This window comes from Alligator mississippiensis, chromosome 3 (genome assembly GCF_030867095.1).
Source record: "Alligator mississippiensis isolate rAllMis1 chromosome 3, rAllMis1, whole genome shotgun sequence".
Lineage (NCBI taxonomy): Eukaryota > Metazoa > Chordata > Crocodylia > Alligatoridae > Alligator > Alligator mississippiensis.
This window is the reverse complement of record NC_081826.1, coordinates 120,571,838-120,591,853: the sequence shown is the minus strand read 5'-3', so window position 1 is coordinate 120,591,853 and position 20,016 is coordinate 120,571,838. Positions and strand designations below refer to the sequence as shown.

The 20,016-nt window shown below is 41.4% G+C and overlaps 1 protein-coding gene across 5 annotated transcripts in view; it reads right to left on the bottom strand.

Moving 5' to 3' along the window:
* The window catches only part of EXOC2 (exocyst complex component 2), a 193,347-nt gene extending 175,834 nt beyond the window's left edge, over nucleotides 1–17,513 (bottom strand). For 2 of the 5 annotated variants that reach the window (XM_019490475.2, XM_019490478.2), the window contains exon 1: nucleotides 17,407–17,513. The gene's annotated coding sequence lies outside the window, so the exon portion shown is untranslated. Of the gene's footprint in view, nucleotides 1–14,401; nucleotides 14,484–17,228; nucleotides 17,347–17,406 lie in introns of those variants that run through there. The other 3 variants (XM_019490479.2, XM_019490476.2, XM_019490477.2) reach the window with 3 other exon arrangements.
* Nucleotides 17,514–20,016: the final 2,503 nt, after the last annotated feature.

Here is a 20,016-nt window from a genome sequence, read left to right as displayed (position 1 = left end):
GCTTGCTACGCTGCGTCTCCCACTTCTCCAAGGGCAGTTCTCAACTAATTCTAACTCTAGCGAGCCCTCTCCTGAGCTCATCGGCATGTGCCGCGGTGATCCCGATCCGATCATGGGTCGCGGTGATCCCGATCCCATCCTCGTCGCCATGTGCGCGCCGGGTCTGCCCCGGGTCACTTTCGTCGCTCTGCACGCGGGCTGTGGCCGGCAGCCCGGGCAGGCCGGATCGAAGAGGGCGGGCGCCGAGCTAGAATTAGGCACAGACACGTAACGGTTGATTTTAAGATTATTTTACTTACACCGAGATGGTCGTGGTGTAGGCTGAGAACTTGCTTGAGTTGCGGTTACAACAAAAAACACGAACACATGTGGAGGTTGCAAGGCTCCACGCAGACAGAACACAAACAATCACGTGGAGCTTGCTAGGCTCCACGCAGACAAACTCCGGATGTCCAGGACAAGCGCGCATTAAACTTGTCGTTATGTCTTATAGTAGGCTCCGTTCGAAGACGGGAAGAGGTGGGCGGTGGATCAGGCCACCAAACTCCTCTGAGCGACACACAGGGTTTCTATTACCCTGTCACGCACACCCAGAGTCCCCACGAGATGGATGCGGAGTCCTCTTCAGCTTGGGCGGAAACTGCTCAAGCCTCTTATACGGCTAGCAGGCCAATCGCTAGCCGCCACGTGTGAATAATTTAGCACTAGCCAATTGCGGGGCACAAATTTGCATACGACGAGCGGGAAACCTTTGCACCATGCATTTCTGTGTTGCAAAGGAAATGCACCCTGCAAAGATCGCTGCAAAGTGGCAGGAACACTTCCCTGCACGCGGGTTCTCTGCGCAGCAGAACTCCTCTGTGCAATGAAGCTGTATACCCACGGGGATAATTCTTAGTGCCGAAGCACACACAAAAAAAATCAGACCTCTGGGTCATGACACTAAGAAGCAAAACTAAGGAAGTTATTCTCCCGCTCTACTATGCATTGGTGAGGCCACAGCTGGAGTACTGCATCCAGTTGTGGGTGCCACACTTCAAGAAGGGTCTGGAGAAGCTTAAGAGAGTTCCAAGAAGAGCCACTCATATGATGTATGGCTTCCTCTTCAGGCCTCTAAAGGACAGGCTGACAGATATGGGACTTGTTCAGCCTAGAAAAGAGAAGACTTGGGGGGATTTGGTGGCAGCTTACAAATGTATTAGGGGTGAGAATCAAGGGCTTGGAAAAAAACGATTTACCAAAGTGCCCTAGGGAAAAACCAGGAGCAATGGTCATAAACCCCTAGAAGATTTCAGACTGGATAAGGAAAAACTTCACAGTAGTTAGACTGGAACAGACTCCCAGTGGGGGTGGTGCAGGAACCTACCCTGGAGATCTTCAAAAGGAGAGTGGATGCACACCTTGCTGGGGTTATTTGACCCCAGCAGTCTTTTCTGTCCAGAGCAGGGGGGATGGACCCGATAATCTCATGAGGTCCTTTCCACCCCTAAACTTCTGTGAATCCTCTATGTGGACCATCAGAAAAAGAACTGGGACTTTCTGATGTATCAAGAAAAAATAGTGAGACATTGGCACCCCATTCCATTCTACGGGGTAAAAGAGTCTTCAGTTCATTCCCTCCAAATGGTTCTTCACCCCAAATCTCTTTCCAACTCTGGTTCCTTGTCTGAGTCTGGTTATCCTCATAGTCAGTCTTGGCCTCCACATCCCCATCCTACTCCCTGTCTCCTTGCTCACCTACTTCTAGTTCCCAAGCACGTGCTTTCAGACTGTCTTGCTGAGTACCAACATATGTACCCCTTCCCTCAGGAAAAGGAACTGGGAAAAGAGTATCTGGACCATTTTATAAGTTCCTGGACAACTTTCCAGAGATTCAAGCCAAAATAAGGGAATCAACAAGGTCTCAAGAGTACCATGGGGAAATCTCTAGAAGGAGAAATGAAATGTCAGTAAGAAAATTCCTTTTTTTCTTCATTAAAATATTTTAGTTTCTTTTTAAGTTATCTTTTCTGTCAGGCTATGTGGGCCCATAGGTAATGTGTTTGAGTTAATACTAACCTAGAAAGTAATATTACAGCATATTTTGTTGGATTTCAGAAACTGGCACTCCATGCCTTTTCATGATGAGTTGAATAAACATAATAAAAGCAGAGTCTCCTGAAGTCTAGTATTTCTTCTAAGGTATTTCTACATTTATTGCAGAACTGCTTTAAAAATATCTCACTGGAATGGGAACAGTAGGGTAAATCTCAAGATGTTATAGCTAGACTGTAGCATTCAGATGGCCTATTACTTCTTTTTCCCTTTTATAGTAACTTGGCTTCATTGCGTCAAAAATGGCTAGAGGCACTCTACAGATAACCTGACTGCTACAGAGATTGAACCAATGCTTGGGGCATTCTGTTAATGAAGTTTCACTCACACTTGCACACAGAAAAAATGTGAAGCTTGATTATGTCTTTCCAGTAACACTGGTATAGAATGGACAATTTAGAATACAATGCTCATAAATATTATTATACAAGGTTCCCAACTATTACACAGACCTCAAGTATAAATACTACATAAAACACTAAAATTAGTTTCCCAATGCAATGTTAGGTAAAGCTTTTGCCAATATTTTTATTAGTGTAACAGCTCCATAAATAACTGACATTGCTATTATGACACACTCTCTCTCATATACATGCGCCTCTTTTCCCAAAATCAGACTCCTAAAATTGGGTTGCATGTATTATATGCAGGGAGGCTGATTTTGCTGACCAGAGTAGAAGCACCCTGCTTTAACTCCTGCTCCACAATGCAGTGGCTGTTGCATTCCTATTCAGGCAGCTATAGCAGTCAATTAAGTTAGTGGCTCATTGTTCTTCATTCCAGAAGTGTTACCAATTGCCTCTCCTTTTTCATAGCCCTGATGTTCCACTAATCAAGCTAACCTTTCTTGGGGCAGTTCCTGGCCTCGATCCCCCTATTTTACAGCCTTAGAAATTCTTTAGCTCTTTTCAAAATCATAGATCCACCAACGGAAACCAGTCTTCAGCAGCAGCTAGGATTTCAACATTAGCTAAGTAGGAAAGAGAAGATGAGTCAGCTGAAAGTTAGTCTCTATCCCAGACATAATTAGAAAAAGCTTCTTTATTTTTTGCCTTTACAAAATAACATACCTTTTTGTTCTGGGGCATGTTACAGGCAAGAAAATATGGTATGTCCAGTATACTTCTCTCATTCTTTTCATTCTACTAAGCAAATGCATTTCTAGCTAATGTTTCACCTGTAAACATGAAACAGCATTATAGTTTTAGTCCTCTCATTTTCACTAGCCATTTGTCAGAAAAGACAAAATTAGTTCTTTTCCCTATGAAACTAAGAGGGATTCATCTATGCACAGTGGCATGACAGGCAGTCTTTTATTTTCTAAAAGATTCCTACCAGAAATGAACAGCACTGCTTGGCTGAAATAAAGTAGCGACTGGCATCTTTTCAAAGGGGGTGGGGGAGGGAACCACAAGGAAGAAGGGGAAAAAAGCATCAGATTTTTTTTCTCTAAACCGGAGTGTAATCTAAGCACCCCTTAGCAGCATTATTTCACATTGAAAGCCTTTCTTGCATAGCCACTTACTGACTCTGAAGATTAAGTCTATGCTATGTAGTATACTAATGGTAGTTTCAAGAGGTGCTTCTCAGAGGAAGCAGATTCCATGTGCAGCCTAATGGTCTCAAAGCATCCTTGGGCGCAAGCCTAGTTGTAGGATAAGGCCTCTGAGGTAAGTAAGAGATGAAGACCACTAACAAAAAAAAAAGCCCTCTATTTTTGCTATATGGTACACTGAAAAAAAACAAAAACCCCCCAAAACAGTTAGCTATTTCCCATTCAAATTCATGAAACATATGTATGCAACTATAGTTGAGACTTAGGAATAAACAGAATATTTTACTGTCTATCCAGTATATTTTCTAAGCCATCTTCTTTATGTAGAAAAACCTAAAATTAGCATCTATGGACAAGATCACTAAGTTTCTGCAAGGCTGCCTTGAAAATGTGTTGATTACAGACACACTGCTTCTAGCATCCAAAAGGGAAAAAACAAGAACCAGTAGTTCAGATCACTTGATCCTTGACATCTTTGCTAAGACTGCCAAGGGTGTTTTGTATGTATGATGTGAACATACATCTCTTGGGAACTACAAAGACTACCATTTAACGTACACAGAACAAAAACAGTAGCTAAACATTTTTTTTTAATCTGCCAATAACCTGAATTTAAAGTAGCAACCTATAAATGAAAACAAACACACACAAAAAAGTTGAGATCCTCAAAATTTGAGTTTCTGATTTTTCATGTCTCTTACCTCTTTTTTAAGGTTAAACAGAAAATAAACATTTTTTTTTTTATATAGATCTACAAAGCAGCACATTAAACAAATACTACATCATAACTCTAGGGATGGGCTCTGACTATAATTGTAAGTGAAACTCCAAGAAGAACATTTGGCACACATGTTTATTGTTCACCAATTTTATAAATAGTGCTTAAAAGGTAAAGAAAGTCTCTCCTTCATTTTATCAGACGTAGCCCAAAATGGTACTGCCAGCAAGTGTGGAATATGTATTTCCAAACTGCACTGTTTCCACAGCAGCCTTTGCAAATCTGGTAGTCTCATGACAACAAGCTCAATAAGAGACCACCAGCTTCTTTCTGTAAAAGCCCAAAGTTTGACAAACTTCAAAAAAATATATATTTAGACATCAGAAACTGTCAGAGCACAGGGTGTTCAGATATGGCTCTCCCTAGACATAATTAGCATTCTGAAATGTCAAGTTTTAAAACTTTCTCTCATTTGTTGTCATCGCCCCCCTGTCCCCCTCCCCCACCAAACTCCTCACTATGCCTGTACCTCTAGAGGCTGCTTCGACCCACCACTTGGCCCCCATGACACCTGCCCATGCCACAGAGCCAGGGTCAGAGCTGCTGCCACCACTTGGCTGGGTGGGAGCCGAGGCCGCATGTGCTCTGTGCTTCTTGATGGAGTAGGACCCCAGCCAGAGCTGGGGCTGCAAGGGGGGACGCAAGTAGAGGCTGCAGGGGGCCCAGCAGCTAAAGTCCCAGACTTGGGGTCAGAGCTGCATCTGTTGCTGTCCACCACCAGTTTCTACTCAAATCTAAGATAAAGGGGCTTTTTCCCCCCATGCTAAGTGAGGGGGAAAAAGCCTCACCACCTTCAATTTGAGGAAATATAGTACTTTGAAGGCACTATCTGGTCATAAACACTAAATGACAAGTCTCACATTGTCCACTGGATTCAAATGCGGCATAGATATCCACAAGGTAGACAGGGACAACTTCCTGCACAGATCACTAGAAAAGGAGAATTAACTAGATTTTTAGATGTTTCATAAATAGGAAATAATACCAACAGAAGTGTCCTTAAAGAAAGAAAAAAGATTCCTGACTTCTGTAAGAGGAAGGTAATTAGTTCTAACTACTGAAAATCCTACTCTAAGTGGAGCACTTCGCAGGACAAAATTTCTTATAAATGATAAACTCTAAGGCTTTATCAGATGGCAGGTGATACCTGAGGTTAGAATGCAGTATTGCTGTCCGCAAGAAGAAGGAAATCAGAATTCACACAGGAATTTAAAAAAAGCCTAAACTGTGAGAGAATAAGGAGGTTTGCTTGACAAGCGATAAAAAGGCCAACGTGTCTTTGCATAAAAGCTGTAGTCTCAAAGGCAGGCAAGGTGCTTTGGGTAGATATGATATCTTTTATTAGATCAATTGAGTTGTCATCCCAAAGAACACTACATCTATTTACAATTAGCTGCTTGCTCACTTCAGGTATAGGGCATAGAGCAGCAATTCTCAATGCGGGTGCTGAAGCACCTTGGGGTGCCGCAAAATCTTTTAAAGGGTGCCACACAACATGAGGAGTTAAGTGCAGGCTCATGCTCCGCCCTTCCTGACCACCCTTCCCCCACTGTCCAGTTGACAGGCCCTTCTGTAAGGAGGAAAGCACTGTAAAAAATAAATGTGTTTTTGAAATGGAAGGCTGCTCAATTCACAAAAATTAAGGAGGGTGCTTCATATCAAGGAGGTTGAGAACCACTGACATAGAAGGAATGCCTGATAAGGCTCTTAAGTCTTTAATTTTCCCTGAGCCTGCGGAAGGGCACCTGTGCTCGAAAGCTTGCAGAAAAAGATATTTTTTTTGTGATTTCTTAGTTGGTCTAATAAACGGGATCATCTCTGAACCAAGAGTTCTAGAGTTTTGCATTTCTTTTTGTCTCAGACCAACATGGCTACCAAATAGCCCTGATAAGGCTGGTCTCATTTTTCCAATCAAAGTATTCATCCAGCAGTTGGTTTTATTAGGTGCCTCCTACCTAGAAGACTAAATTTGAAAATACATTCAGTACCACTGCATGACAACACAGCATCTAACTGCTAACTGAACAGAGACAGACTTCTCAAATAGACGTAAAATAGATATACATACATGAACAGAAAACCCCAACAGATCCAGAGGCTGGGTGATGGTCTCTTCACTTTAACTATAAAACATACATTTCCAAACAAATCCAACACATTTGCTTTCAACAGAAAACTCCAAAACACTATTAGAGAGCAACACAACAATCAGTAAAGGCAAGCAACCCTCAAAAGGGACAATGAGAAAAGTCCCTTAAATTTTTGTATTCAACAGTCACTGCAACCTAATGAAAAACATGAGTGCAATCTTTTCTGTGCTTCATCTTCCAGCAACACAAATTCAGACAGACACTCTACACAAACTAAGATTTAAAAGTAGCTGAAAGCAGCACAATGAAAATAACTGACATTTATTAACCCCTCTGGAGATCCTCCGTGCCCTAGAATTTCCACAGCCTTCAACACTGCATCAATAATACAAAGTCCGCTCCTGCAAGCCTGCCAGAAAAGACTGGGAAGTGAATAAGCTAAACAATGCTGAAATTCCAAGTGATATTAAGAGTCCACGCATGTTTATTTAAACAATAAAAGAAGACTTGTCAATTTAAACAAGAAATCTCATGAATGTTACATTCAGGGTTGGGGGGGAAATCGTCAAAACATCACTAAGCTACTTATAATGAAAATATGAACAAATATAAAGTAAGGGGCAATTTCACTGTTACACAGAAATAATAAACCCTCGTTTGCCTTTGACAGTCATAATCTGGCATGATATGTTAAGGCAATTTTGATACTGACAAGCAAGTCACCTACAGGACAAATGTTACGCACCAAAATCCATTTGGAATTGAAAAACTATACAGTTGGGGAACACATGAGGGAAAACAATTTTTAATAGTAAAATACAACTTATTAAGATGCCATACTTTCTTTTTCAGGGAAATTACTTTTGACTAGAAGATCAAGTCAGCCAGAAAGTCTATACATTAGTTATTTTATCTTTAAAGTTACCAAGGCGCGGGGAAAAAGCCTTATTTTCACAACAACTGTACTTGCCTATTTCAGGAATAATCTTAAAACTCCTGCTTTACTTAACCCAACAAGGCACATCTTCATGGCCATATATCTTGACATAGTGAAAGCAAAATAATCAGCACTCAGCAATGCCATTAACATTTCTGAGTCACAAGGGATTAAAAGGCTGGACCTGAAGCAGATGCCGTGAAAGCACTTGGTAGGAGAGTTCAGTGCACATTTCAGACTGCACTGCAGCTGGGAGGGATTGACGCCGCTAACTGTGGAATCAAGCTCAGGAGAAACTCTGGGCACAGTTCCGGCATCCGAAATAAATTAAAGTAAACAGTGTTGCTCTCTCTCATCCACCCTGTTAGCAGCCTCTCGGCCGAGTTGGAGACCACACACCCAGACCACACAGCACCAGCTGAACTTGCTCGCACGCAACATCTAGAAGCTGTCAGTCTGCTGAGGTATGAAGAGGAAAAGGGGTAGGGGGTGGGAGTATGTGTGTGTGGGGGTGGGGAGGATATGTTTAAGAAAGCTGCTTGCCTACTATCGCTACAGCTGGCTTGTATGTTGTGCGGTTTGGGGAGGAGGGGAAAAAAAGAGACCTATAAACCTCACTAAGAAAACATACCGGTCGTGGCCTTTTGTAGTAATGACTTGCACCTCCTCTTGTACTAGTTTAGTAGCTGATGAAGGGCTAACAAAGCATCCATTTAACATCAATTAACCTTCTATCTATCATATGTCAAAAAGCCATCCTATGCTAGTATATAGCCTTTTTATTGGAAATAATAAAATTAGTCCGCTATATATGACAGATAGTATCAAGACGTGTCATGATATGATGTCTTAACACATCTAAAAGCACAGCTTTTGTAGGAGTGGGAGCATCCAGGGGAGGGGGAGGAGAATCACCATAATAAGCATTTAACTCAAGTCCAGCCTATGTAGCCTTCACACTTTCTAGACAGAGATGTGCAAGTTTAAGTTAAACAGGTCTAGAAACACATCTTATTTGAGCCAGTCCAATTTTGTATTTAGACCAACGAGCACCTTGCTTGCATTGTGAGGAACTATACAATCTCACTGAAAGCAATGGGCTTCCTTGTATACGAAGGTGCAGTACTGAAGCAAAGTCATAGGAGTTTAGGCTGAGAAGAGAGATGCACCCTGCCAAAAACACAAACATAACCAAGGACATTTCTACAAACAGTGGTCACACTTAAACATTTTCCTCCATTTAGGGGAAACCCTGCATTATTAAAAAAGATGGGAAGAACTACTCAAATTTAGAGACCATTTTAAGTACTTTAATACACTTCCACTCAGGGCACCTTTCACCTTAAATCAACCCTTCTCTCCTATCCTTCCAAACTCCCTCCCTAAAGCACTGCTAATATGTCCTCCAGCAAACGTTCAACCTTAGACTGCATGCATGAGTGAAGCGAACACCCCATAATCATTCAATCATACTTTGACTGGGTCTCAATAACCTATTTATCTAAATGACAACCTACATATGCACCGATTTAACAAAGTCACCCACAAAAGCTTATATTCTTTTACTGTCCTTCACTGTAATAATTCATAGATGCCAAAGCAAAGAACTTTATAAACCAGGATTATGTTTTTCTCCAGCAGGGGAATTAAAAGCAAAACAAAAAAAGCAAACACTCATGAAAAACTAAAGATTATTACATGACAGAAGGCATGTAATATGCAGTTTACCTCAGAAGAATATTTAATTCTTCAAGTTTATGTTGTCCAAAACGTAAAGGTTGCATTATTATTTGACCAAAAAACAAACCAAAAAAAACCCCACAACGAATTCAGTCTACTAACTAGATAGGCTTATCATTGTTGCTGTATGCAAGAGCAGATACGAAATACTTTTACCAGTGTATTTGTTTGTACAACATCTAACCTATTAGTAAGTGTCAGCTAAGCCATATCAATGTTTTCTGAAAGCATGCTCAATTCAGAATGAACTAGGTGGAGAAGAACATATCTTAAAAAATAAAATTCTAAATTCAAACATCCATTCATAATCTTCTATTAGAAGATAATCTTCTATTCCACAATTTCCTACCATTTGGTGACAAACCTCCTCCTTCACAAATACAAAGAAGGTCCACTTATCCCAAAATCTATTTTTGTTTCTACATTTATTTCTAACCTTTATATTTTACTTGAGAACAGCCTGCTTTCAAGTTAATTAAAATCTTGTTCCCTAGCATTTTCTTTGTCTGAATTAAGAAACTATTATTTATTAAATTTAAAACTATTGATTTGTGATACTGAACAGCTGCATCCACATTTACTCATTAGAAGAGAAACAGCAATACAGTAAATTCAACAACCTGGAGACAGACACACAAGCGTGTATGCACATACGCCTCCCCCCTCTTCACTTCCTCACATAACCAACTTAGCACAAAATCACCATATGAACCTTCCTAAAGTTTCTTGATTTTAGCTATAAGAACCCCTTCCCTAAATTTAAAGCTACACTCGTTTCTTTCTCCACCATATACTGAAAGCTGCTTTTGTTTACAAGATACTACCCCTTTTCTAATTACCGATTGCTCTTCTCTAGGCTTCCAAACAGTTTTATAAAACTTTATCATCTCTTAATAACTCAAAATCTTTGCAAGCACCTCAATCTTCTTAACACAGTAAAGGCTCTTACTCTCATTGAAATAAGAATCTAAAATTCCTTTGGATATTGATAGGTAAAGGTTCCTTTAGGGCTTGACCTCGCTGGAATTCAGTTGTGTTCATTCCCTCCTCCCCACCCCAGATGCATGCAGACATAGCCCAAACAGGATTTGCCCATAACCGTCAACAATAGTGAACATATCTTGTCCATGTCTACGCTAGTGAGTCAGCATCATGTTACTTATTACTATTGTTAAAACTACCATTTAAATTATTCCATGTCATATTGGGAACAAGTCTTAAGCATTTTCAAGATCAGGCAAAAAAAAAAAAAAAAAAAGTGCCATTTAAATAAAAAAGAAACATTTCCCCCATCACTGAACTAAAAACAGATGCACCAGAGACAGGAATTTTTTTGGCTTTATTTTTGTCATTTCCAGTGTATTGCTACAATAGTCTGGGATATTGGTGAGATTCTGTAGATAAGGTGTGCCTTTTCCATTATGAAATTCCTGAAAATAAAGGTTTATAATTTGACTTTAAAATTGTCCCTGGCTGACTCTTGGCATAAGAGCATAAAAGCCAGGTGTTTTAGTTTTGGGTTTTTTGGTTTTGGGGGGTTTTTGGATCAAATTTGGAGCTTAGAAGAACAAGCCACAGTTCAGCGGCTTTTGAGATGTAGAAATGTAAACAACAGAAACTAATTTTCAGATTGCTCTTATACCTCAATTTTAAATGTTTTATTTTGCAAGCTGTAAACACAGGCTGGTGCCTTTGGCTACATACAGCAAGTAAGAGGATGTAATGTGAACTCCTATGCTGTTTTGCAAAGCAACTACTGTGCATATGCATTATCTAATTCCAAAGGGGGGGAAAAACCCAAGACATCTATTTCATGTGCTATTAAGTCCACTGGTCTGATGATCGCCTCCAAAGACAGGTCTCTCTTCCTTCCTTTACCTATCTCTCTTCCAGTGTGCCATTCTGACCTTCCTTTGGAAAGCAACTCAAAAGCCAAAGCACATAATGAAATCCAACAAACATGGGGAGCTAAGCAATGAATCAAAAGAAAAAAAAAAGGATACATCAGGGGCAAGATTAGAGGTGATTGACCACCAGTTCTTTCCATAATAAACAGGTGTGAACTTAAGTGACTTTAGAGAAATGTATGCAGATTACAGTGGGGAAGTGGCATAAGAAACTGTTAATGTTGTGGGTTCCCCCCTAAAAAGGTAAATGTGCTCCAACATACTAGCTGTTTAAATCTCATTATATTGTTACGCTGATGTCTCCCAGCAGTATTGTGCAATAATAATAGCTGAAAATAAGTTTACCTAGAGATGGGGGAGGGACAATTAGAGCCTTGCACCTTCACAGATATACCTGGGGGACATGCTTGACTTCAGAGGGAAATATTGTAGCTTTTTCTGTAGGAAGGAAAACCCTGTCTTCCTCAAAAAGGACAACATAGCTGGAGGGAGGAGGGGCAAGATCTCTAGAAGGGGATTTTTAGAGGGTTCACCAGAAAGGATTTCCATTTTGTGAAGTTCTGCAATTCTTTTAGTTTCAAAACAATTGCAACAACAAAACCTTTCTAAATTTCTTGGGGAAAAGAAAGCAAGCTACCCACCCAAGAATAGTGATTATGGCACTCTCAGGGAATGTAGGAGACCTACGCTCAAATCTCTCCTCTGCTTGATTCAGAACAATTGCTTGGATCTCCCATATCCCAGGAAAGTGTCTTACTGACAGGGCATTATATATTCTAGGGAATCTCTCTTTATTCTCTGCTCTGAATTCCATTCTGGCTGTAAAAAAACACCAAAAAAACACCCCAACCTGCCTAAAAATTCAAAAAGTCAGTACATTTCTGGAAAAGGGTCAGTTCCAAACAAATCAAAATAAAAAAGCAAAAGCATTTAAATTAGTGAAAGATGCCACTCAAATAATTCCCAGCTAGCGATGACTCTCAAGAAAGTTTCTCCCCGGCCCTTAACTGTTTTCTAACAAGGTTTGTTATTAAAAGGGAGATACTATTGGATATATCTTCATGACAATATAACCAGCATTTAAACAACATATTTGTTGGATCACGTTTATCCTTCAAGGAGAACCCCCCCCCCCCCTCAAAACATTAGAACAAACAGTGGCATAAGAGACTGTCACTGTAATCTGCATATATTTATATGAAAGTTGCTTAAGTATATTCACACCTATTTATTTCATAAATCATTCTTTATTTCAATCAGATGAAAATCATTTCAGTGTTGAAGAGGGAATTTGCACGTACAAAACAGCCTAGTTTGAGAAGCTGCTAATAAACTGACTGCAACAAGATGTGTAGGTGCTATGCATCTCTTTTTTTGCACATGTTATGTATAACTACGTAAGAGCCCATGCCACAGTGTAATGGAAAACCCTGAAAAAGGTGGGAGGAACTGTTACAGAACATGTTAAAGAATGTCTCAATTTGTTATCTTCAATTAGAAAACTGAAATATATGTACAGATAAATAACGTAAAGTTTGTATTGTTTTGTATAGTTGTTTTCCACCTAAAAACATAAAATGAAGGGAAAAGAAACCGATATCATGCAAACAGGTCTTAGTTTATCATTGCTAAATTGAATTGATTGAGCCATTTTCCTAACAGAATATGCATTTAATTTTCATATTACTTTACAGCTCACATTTTATTACAGCAGCAGCTTCCATTTTTATCAAACGATGAAATAAAACCAGCATCAAACTCTATTAAGAATGCTGAATGTTAAAAAGAAAAGAAATCAATTATACAAAGCAAAGTATTTTACAACAGATTTACTATTTATCTTATACTTGAGGGAATATCAAACTTTCCTCAGTTATAAATCATTGATTAATCACAAAAAAGATAACAGCTTCCCCCCCCTTCCCCAACCCCAAAAACAACTCTGAAAAGTATCAACCTTTTTGCTTTCCAGACCAATTTATGCTGAGGTATTGAAATGCAGGTTTCATTATAATCAATGTCACTTTTCATAAATTCTGATATTCACCAGCTCTTGAAATAATACAGGTTTAAGACTACATCTTGCGTCCACCCTTCTATCACATTAAGATACTGAATTTTACATTCAGTATTTTAGACACAAATGTGCAATACTATTATTCAGATTACAGCAGAAGTAGAAATATATTAAAGCAGATTTTCTATTAAAGCCAACTGTTTGAATTTTAAAAAGACCATGCTTCTTTAATTCATTGATGTTATAAATAAACAAACTGAAAACAATCAGTTGAATGTCATCTATTGCTTAGCTTCACAATTTTTATCACCAAGATCCATGACATTCTCTGTCATTTCCAATCTACTTACTTATTTAGAAAGCATTTAGGACCAAGTTTACCCTGCGGAGCACTTCTATACAGGAAAGAAAGTCTCAACTCAATCAGATATAGAGTTGGCCACTAAGTTGTTCTAAGTCTCAATACCATTTGCTGTCTGTTTTTCCCTTGACTACTTCTAATACCTACCCAAAATGCATTGGGTTCAACCAGTATAGGTACAAAAACACTTTGTAAACACTGTCAACTGAATTAAGATGAACTCCTTTCTTTGTATAAATGCACGTATTTCAAATGCTATTATATTGTTCAATACAATGAACCATTACAAAAAAAACTTAATAAAGTACTTCAAACAATGAGTACATTTTCTTAAATTATAACAAAAGGGTTTAGAATTAGATTATTTCTGTGATAATTTTAGTGCTTGATAAAACAAACATAAAATACAGCATTAAATAAAACAAAAAAGAGAAACCTCTGGAGAACTACAACTTGTCAAACAGGGTAACTCTACGCGGGTGAGAGAGAGAACGTGCGCATGAGAGCAAGAGTGCAAGCGAGAGAGATTTTTTACTTTTTAACATTTTTATAAAAAAAGATTGAAGAAAAAAACGACACACAAGTCAGAGAGCATGTATGTTAATGGAACATAACATCACCATTAGTCTATTAGTTCACATCTGCTTTTAATAACCAAGTAGCTAAAAGATAAAGAAAATTAATTTTACCAAAAAAGCTAAAAAGAACAATTAATATCTTGGTTAAGCTTTATTACTCACTTTAATCCTGATTAAAATCAATTTAAATTGCTCGTGTAAATCAATCCATCCTGTTTTTACACAAAGAGGAAAGATCATATAAAGCACAGTATGTTTTCATTTGGATAGGGCCTTAATACATGTCCTTTGGGGGGGCATATAAATCACTATCGCCACAGGTAATGGCTGAGCAGTAGACTAACCTATCCATGGGAAAAATCAGCAGCAGGAGTTGTTCAGGGCATGCCTATGACTCTCAGTCTGTGGGTCAAGTTCTTTCACCACTTCTTGCTGGGTCAGTGCAGGCTGTAATAGATACCACAACCACAGGGGACTGTGTCAACCTTCTGTGTTTCTTCTTCAGACAGAGAAAGTGTAAAGCAAGGAACAGGATGATTTTCCCAGGCCAAAAACTTATTGTTTTTGTTTTAAAAGGATCTAATGGCATTTTTTTCCCATCCTAAAAAAAATGGAGTGAACTGGTGGTCAGAAGAGGTGGTATATAGTGGTACAGATAGCCAAAGATAAGCCCTTCAATTCACTATTTCATGTAGGTCTCCACATACCAAAAAAGGAAAGTGCTTTAGCCTGATGAAAAATTTCATAGTAATGTTTCTGATATCCCAGCAGAGTGTGTACGGGAGCCTAGAGTTAATTACAATACAGTTTTATAGATACAGAAATCTGACAAGAACTCTTCTTAATTTTTAGAAAAAAACCCTAACTTTTTAAGAGAACGCTGCAGCAAACAAAGCTTGACATCATTATCCCAACATTATTTAATTCATTTACCCTCAACTGAAGTAGAGGAGTTTCTTGGTTTAGATTATTTGTTTTAGGAGTCATTTACTACAGACTTATAAACTTTGCAAGCAAAAATGTTTGCAGGCAAAAATTTTACAAAAGCTCGTAGCACCAGCAAATCACGTTCACCACCATGGAGTTCTCCTTAGTGAACTTTTAAATAGCCTGGGACTTAGATCTGAAAACTCCATCATCACTAGAAAAAACAAGATATGCTAATTAACGCAACAGTCAAATAATGTAACCCAACAAGCAATCTTGGTGGAGAATAGACAGTGCTACTACTATTTTTGTCTAGCCTACTTTAGCAAAACAGTCCCTGACAGGAAGTTTACAGCAGTAAATACACAGGGATTGCTTTAAAAACAAAACAGACACTGAATGTTTACAAGCCAGGAAGTTCCACACTGCAGTAGGATATGGTTTTATCATATTTGAAAATGTGGCTATTTACAGCTTCAAAGAAGATCGCAGTTGGTGAGAGGGAGCACGAAGGTGCCTGGTACCTTACAGGAGAAGGCCAGTACACAAATGAGGATTTTCTAGCATTTATTCAATTAAGATTGCTGAAATCTGAAAATGGGTAGTCCAACCTGACACAACTGTGGCCATAAGGAACAGCACATGTGATGAAAGGCTAGCACTGCAAGTGGGGAATCGAGATCTGAAAAGGGGCAACATCGTGTGGGACAAAACTCCCAGTGAAAAAGAGAAGAAATCCTAAAGATGCTGTTTTATAGCAGCAGCTTCTCCCCTTCTCTCCCCAAACAAACCACTCAGCTCTCCAAGACAGGCCCCGGTTCTTTAACAATGGGGTAGGTAGGTACCAAAGGGATGACAGTCCAACAATCCAGCTCACAGACCCCTGTTGTCTAGAACAGTGATGCTCCACCTTTTAGCCTGGCAAGCCAGATGGCCAGTGCCAGGTCTGCCCACAGGCCAAATCTGGCTAATGGTCCTGATCTGGCACCTGGGATGGGTGTAGAAACTGCCTGGAGTGCGTGGGGGTAGCCCAATCCCAACCTGGCCCCATGAGGGAGAGGCAGCTTGACATGGTCCCAACCCAACCATGGGCAGGGGGGGAGGAGAGGAGGGGAAAGGGGCTTGAACCAGCCCCTTGGAGAAGGGGTTTGATCTAGCCCAGAGGGAGGGAAGGGAGTTTGACATGGTCCCAGCACCATGAGAGGGGAGGAAAGGGGCATGATGTAGCCTCATGGGGGGAAACAGGGATTGACCTGGTCCTGCAGGGGATGGGAAAAGGGTCCTAGCCCAGCACGAGGGGGCAAAGCTTGATGTTGGCCCAACCCAGCCACTTGGGTGGAGAAACAGCTAGACTGTTCCCAGTGGTGGCAGATGACAGAACAAGGAGCAAGGGTCTCAAGTTGCAGCAAGGGAAATGCAGGTTAGAGATCAGGAAAAACTCACTAGGAATGTGGTGAAGCACTGGAACAGGTTATTTAGAGAGGTGGTGGAATCTCCATCCTTGCAGGTTTTTAAGGCACAGCTCAACAAAGCCTTGGTTGGGGCTCGTCCTACTCTGAGCAGGGGGTTGGACCAGATGACCTCATGAGGTCTCTTCCAACCCCAATTTTTTATGATTCCAAGAAGGCCCGGCTCAGCCCCAACCCAGACACGCAGAGAAGGGGGTACAGCCTGGCTCCCACCCACTGCAGAACTCGGGCTTTGATAATCTGGCAGCAGAGAAAGGCAGCCACGACCACAGCTCCCTTGCTGCCAAAATCTTCCCGGCCCACAAGGGCCGGATGCCAAGGCCCTGCAGGCTAGAAGCTGAGCTCCAGCTTGGGGCTCCCCAGCCAGTGGATGCTGCGGAAGCTAGGCAAGGTGCCACCACAGGGCACCGGCACCAGCAGGGTCGCCAAATCAAGCCCCCAGACTGTCTATAGGAAGTGCAGCCACCGCCACAGCAAGAAGGAAGAGGAGAGGGCTCTATTCAGGGCTGCCAGAGCTTGGCCACCAACCAGGACCAGAGGCAAGCCCCACCTCTGAGCAGGCAGCAGAAGGGACAGAGAAACCCCTGCACCACCACCCTATTGTCTCCTTCCAATCCCCCCCCCCACCATTGGCTCGTTCCCCCCTCCCCCCAGAACACGTTGGAACCCTTTTTGCATCAACACCCCCTTCCCACACAGGACTGGCACCTGCCGGTGGCACGAGCCAGCACCCCCTCCCAGCTAATGGAGCTTCCTCCACCCGTACAAAACACACCCGCGCGGGTCAAACCACCAGATCCAAGGGGGGGAAGGGGGCAGGTGCCACAGGGATGAAAGAAGGCACCAAGTCTCGCGGGGGGTGTCGTTCGGTCGCTCCGTCCGGCAGCCCGAGGGGCGGGGGGCAAGGAAGGTCTGGACCGAACGGGTGGGGGAAGGGCGGGGGCGTCACTCACCAGACGCCGCGTTAGTATCCGGCACCTGAGACAGCTGAGCTTCCCGGCCGCGCCCCCGCGTCCGGCAGCGCCAGGCCTGCCCAGTCCGCCGCCGAGCGCGTCGATCGCCCAGCCCAGCGCGTAACCCCGAGCAGTGGAGCCGCGGGCCACTCCCTGCGCATGCGCCACAAGGGGAGGGGCGTGGTTGGAGCGGGGAATCCCCTCAGGGCTGGTGCGGTGGGGGGAGGGGCTGGCTCGAGACGCTGGGCCTCGCGTCACGTGGGCGGCTCCGTCCTGTGCGATCACGCGTGACGCGGAACACAGTGTACTGGGCGAAAATAACAGTAATCCTCCTATTGCATTATAGTAAACGGTGAATAATCGTAATTATGACCAATAATACATCATAAAACCAATAACACGCAAAAATCATAATGATGATAAAAGAGAATCGTAACTAATAAATGATGAATCAGATAATGACAAACACTGAATGACACTAATAATACATGATAATAACGATAATAAAAATAGTAACATACTATTATTATACTCATTTTAATATTCTTATATTTAGGGTGTATAATGAATACTATATTGTAATCACAAGATTATATAATTGTATACAATTTATGTATAGTAAATACTATTTTATCATTACAAGATTATATATCAAATTATATTGTATTACTGTGTATAATAAATGTATTTATGATATATATTTTATGATATGGTTTTGATATATTTTATATATATTTATGATTTTATTTTTATGATATAGTTTTGATTTTATGCTTTTTAATGATTTTTTATTTTATTTTTTATTTTTATGATTGTATTTTTATGATTTTATTTTATGGTAGATATTTTAATTATATATATTAATTATTAATTTTATTATTTTATTATATATTTTAATTATAATGTTATATTTGTTATTATAAATATAATGATTATTATAGTTGTTATTACAAGTTGTTGTTTCATTAGTCCTGTAGCCATTAGAATTAATTGGGCATCTCTTATGTCAGACGCCTACAACAAAATATGGCCATCCTGAGCATCTGGACCCTGTAGCCAACACTTCACTGATGGTGTCTTCTGCACCTGGGTAATAATGTTCAGTCATTTAATGTCGCCACACCCCAGTGAATGCTTTTAGCTGGGGTTGAGAACTGTCCACAGGGCTGTGGAAGAGAAGCTAGGTTACTAAGAGAAGCTGCCAGACAGCAGTTTTGTAGAACAAAGGCTAGCTTGACTGGTGGAACATCAAAACCATTAAAAAAGGGAGAGAGGGTTGTTAACACCTGGAAAATTAAGCATTTAGATAGGCTGTAATGGGCCATGAAGTCGAGTGACTCCTTCAGCTCTGCCTGACTAAAAATGCTGCTGCCACTGCCTGGAAGTTGTTTCAAAATTTTGAGTGGAACAAGAATCAAAGGAGCTGCAACTTGCAGCACTGCAGCCTCCTCCCTCTGCCCCAGATCCACCCTTGACCTGGGATGTAGCAATCCACTCCAGACTTAGCAGCCATGAGCACCTGGTGCAGGGCTGACTTAACTTCATGCACTTGAGTGCATGTATGCTCAGGATCAGGGCCTCTAGTCTAGCCTGCCTAGATTGAATCAGTTTGCAAATGTACAGACATTCCCTCTGAACTGAAGAAATGCAGGCACATGCTTGCAGTGGCTCATGCTAGAAGCCAGGGGATGCTAGAGCAGCTCTCCCTTCCCCTCCACAGTACTAAGCTGAGGTGGGGCATGGCCAGGCCTGGACAAGATGCTCTGAGTAGGGAGGGGTGTAAACCCCAGCCCTGCCTGCACCGTCCCAGGCTTTTCCTGCTGCCTGTTCAAGGGGTAGGAATGTTGCCAGACCCTGCATCTGTTGATAGTGAGATTTTCAATCTCCGTCTCCCTGCTTCCTCAGCCTGTCTGCAAACCAGGTCATTTATAACACCTTTCTCTGTCCCCTCTTGAAGACTGACAGATTGCAGCCAGTAGGTTGTTTGTCAGAACAAAGTTTATCAGCCCATCAAGACCTATAAAAGAAAAAAATCTCTCTCATTAGTTTCAAGCTCTTTTTATTTACAGGGTGCATTTGCATTTGCAAGCCACTAGCTGTCTGCCCTTTGTTCCAGTGAAATTAGAGACCCAAACAGACACCTCAGCATTAGCTAGCATAGGGAAGCATGGCCAGATAGCATGTCCCTGCACTGGGGTCCGTGCCATGGGAGAGGGGTGGGAAGGGGGATCCCTGCTTGAGCAGCTGAGGAGGAGGGCAGACAGGGGGAAGCCTGGCAGCCGCTGCAGTCCCTCAGCCAGCCGGAGCACTGATAGCTCTGGCTAGGAAGGAGAGGGGTGGGACCAACCCTGCTCTGCTCCAGTAGACAGCCCCACCTAAGGCTGCACCTAAGGGGATCTGGGATGCTGGGGGACTCTCATTTAAGTTAAACCAGGAAGGGGTCTGGGACAGACATTGCATAAACCAGTTTGACCCAAATCAGTTAAACCTGGTTGAATATAGTATCAGACTTATCTTAAACCAGTTTCAGCCATTTTCAAACTGGTTTATGTGCACTGAACATACATAGTTCCATTACAGGATTAAACCAGTATCTGATCATTTAAACCG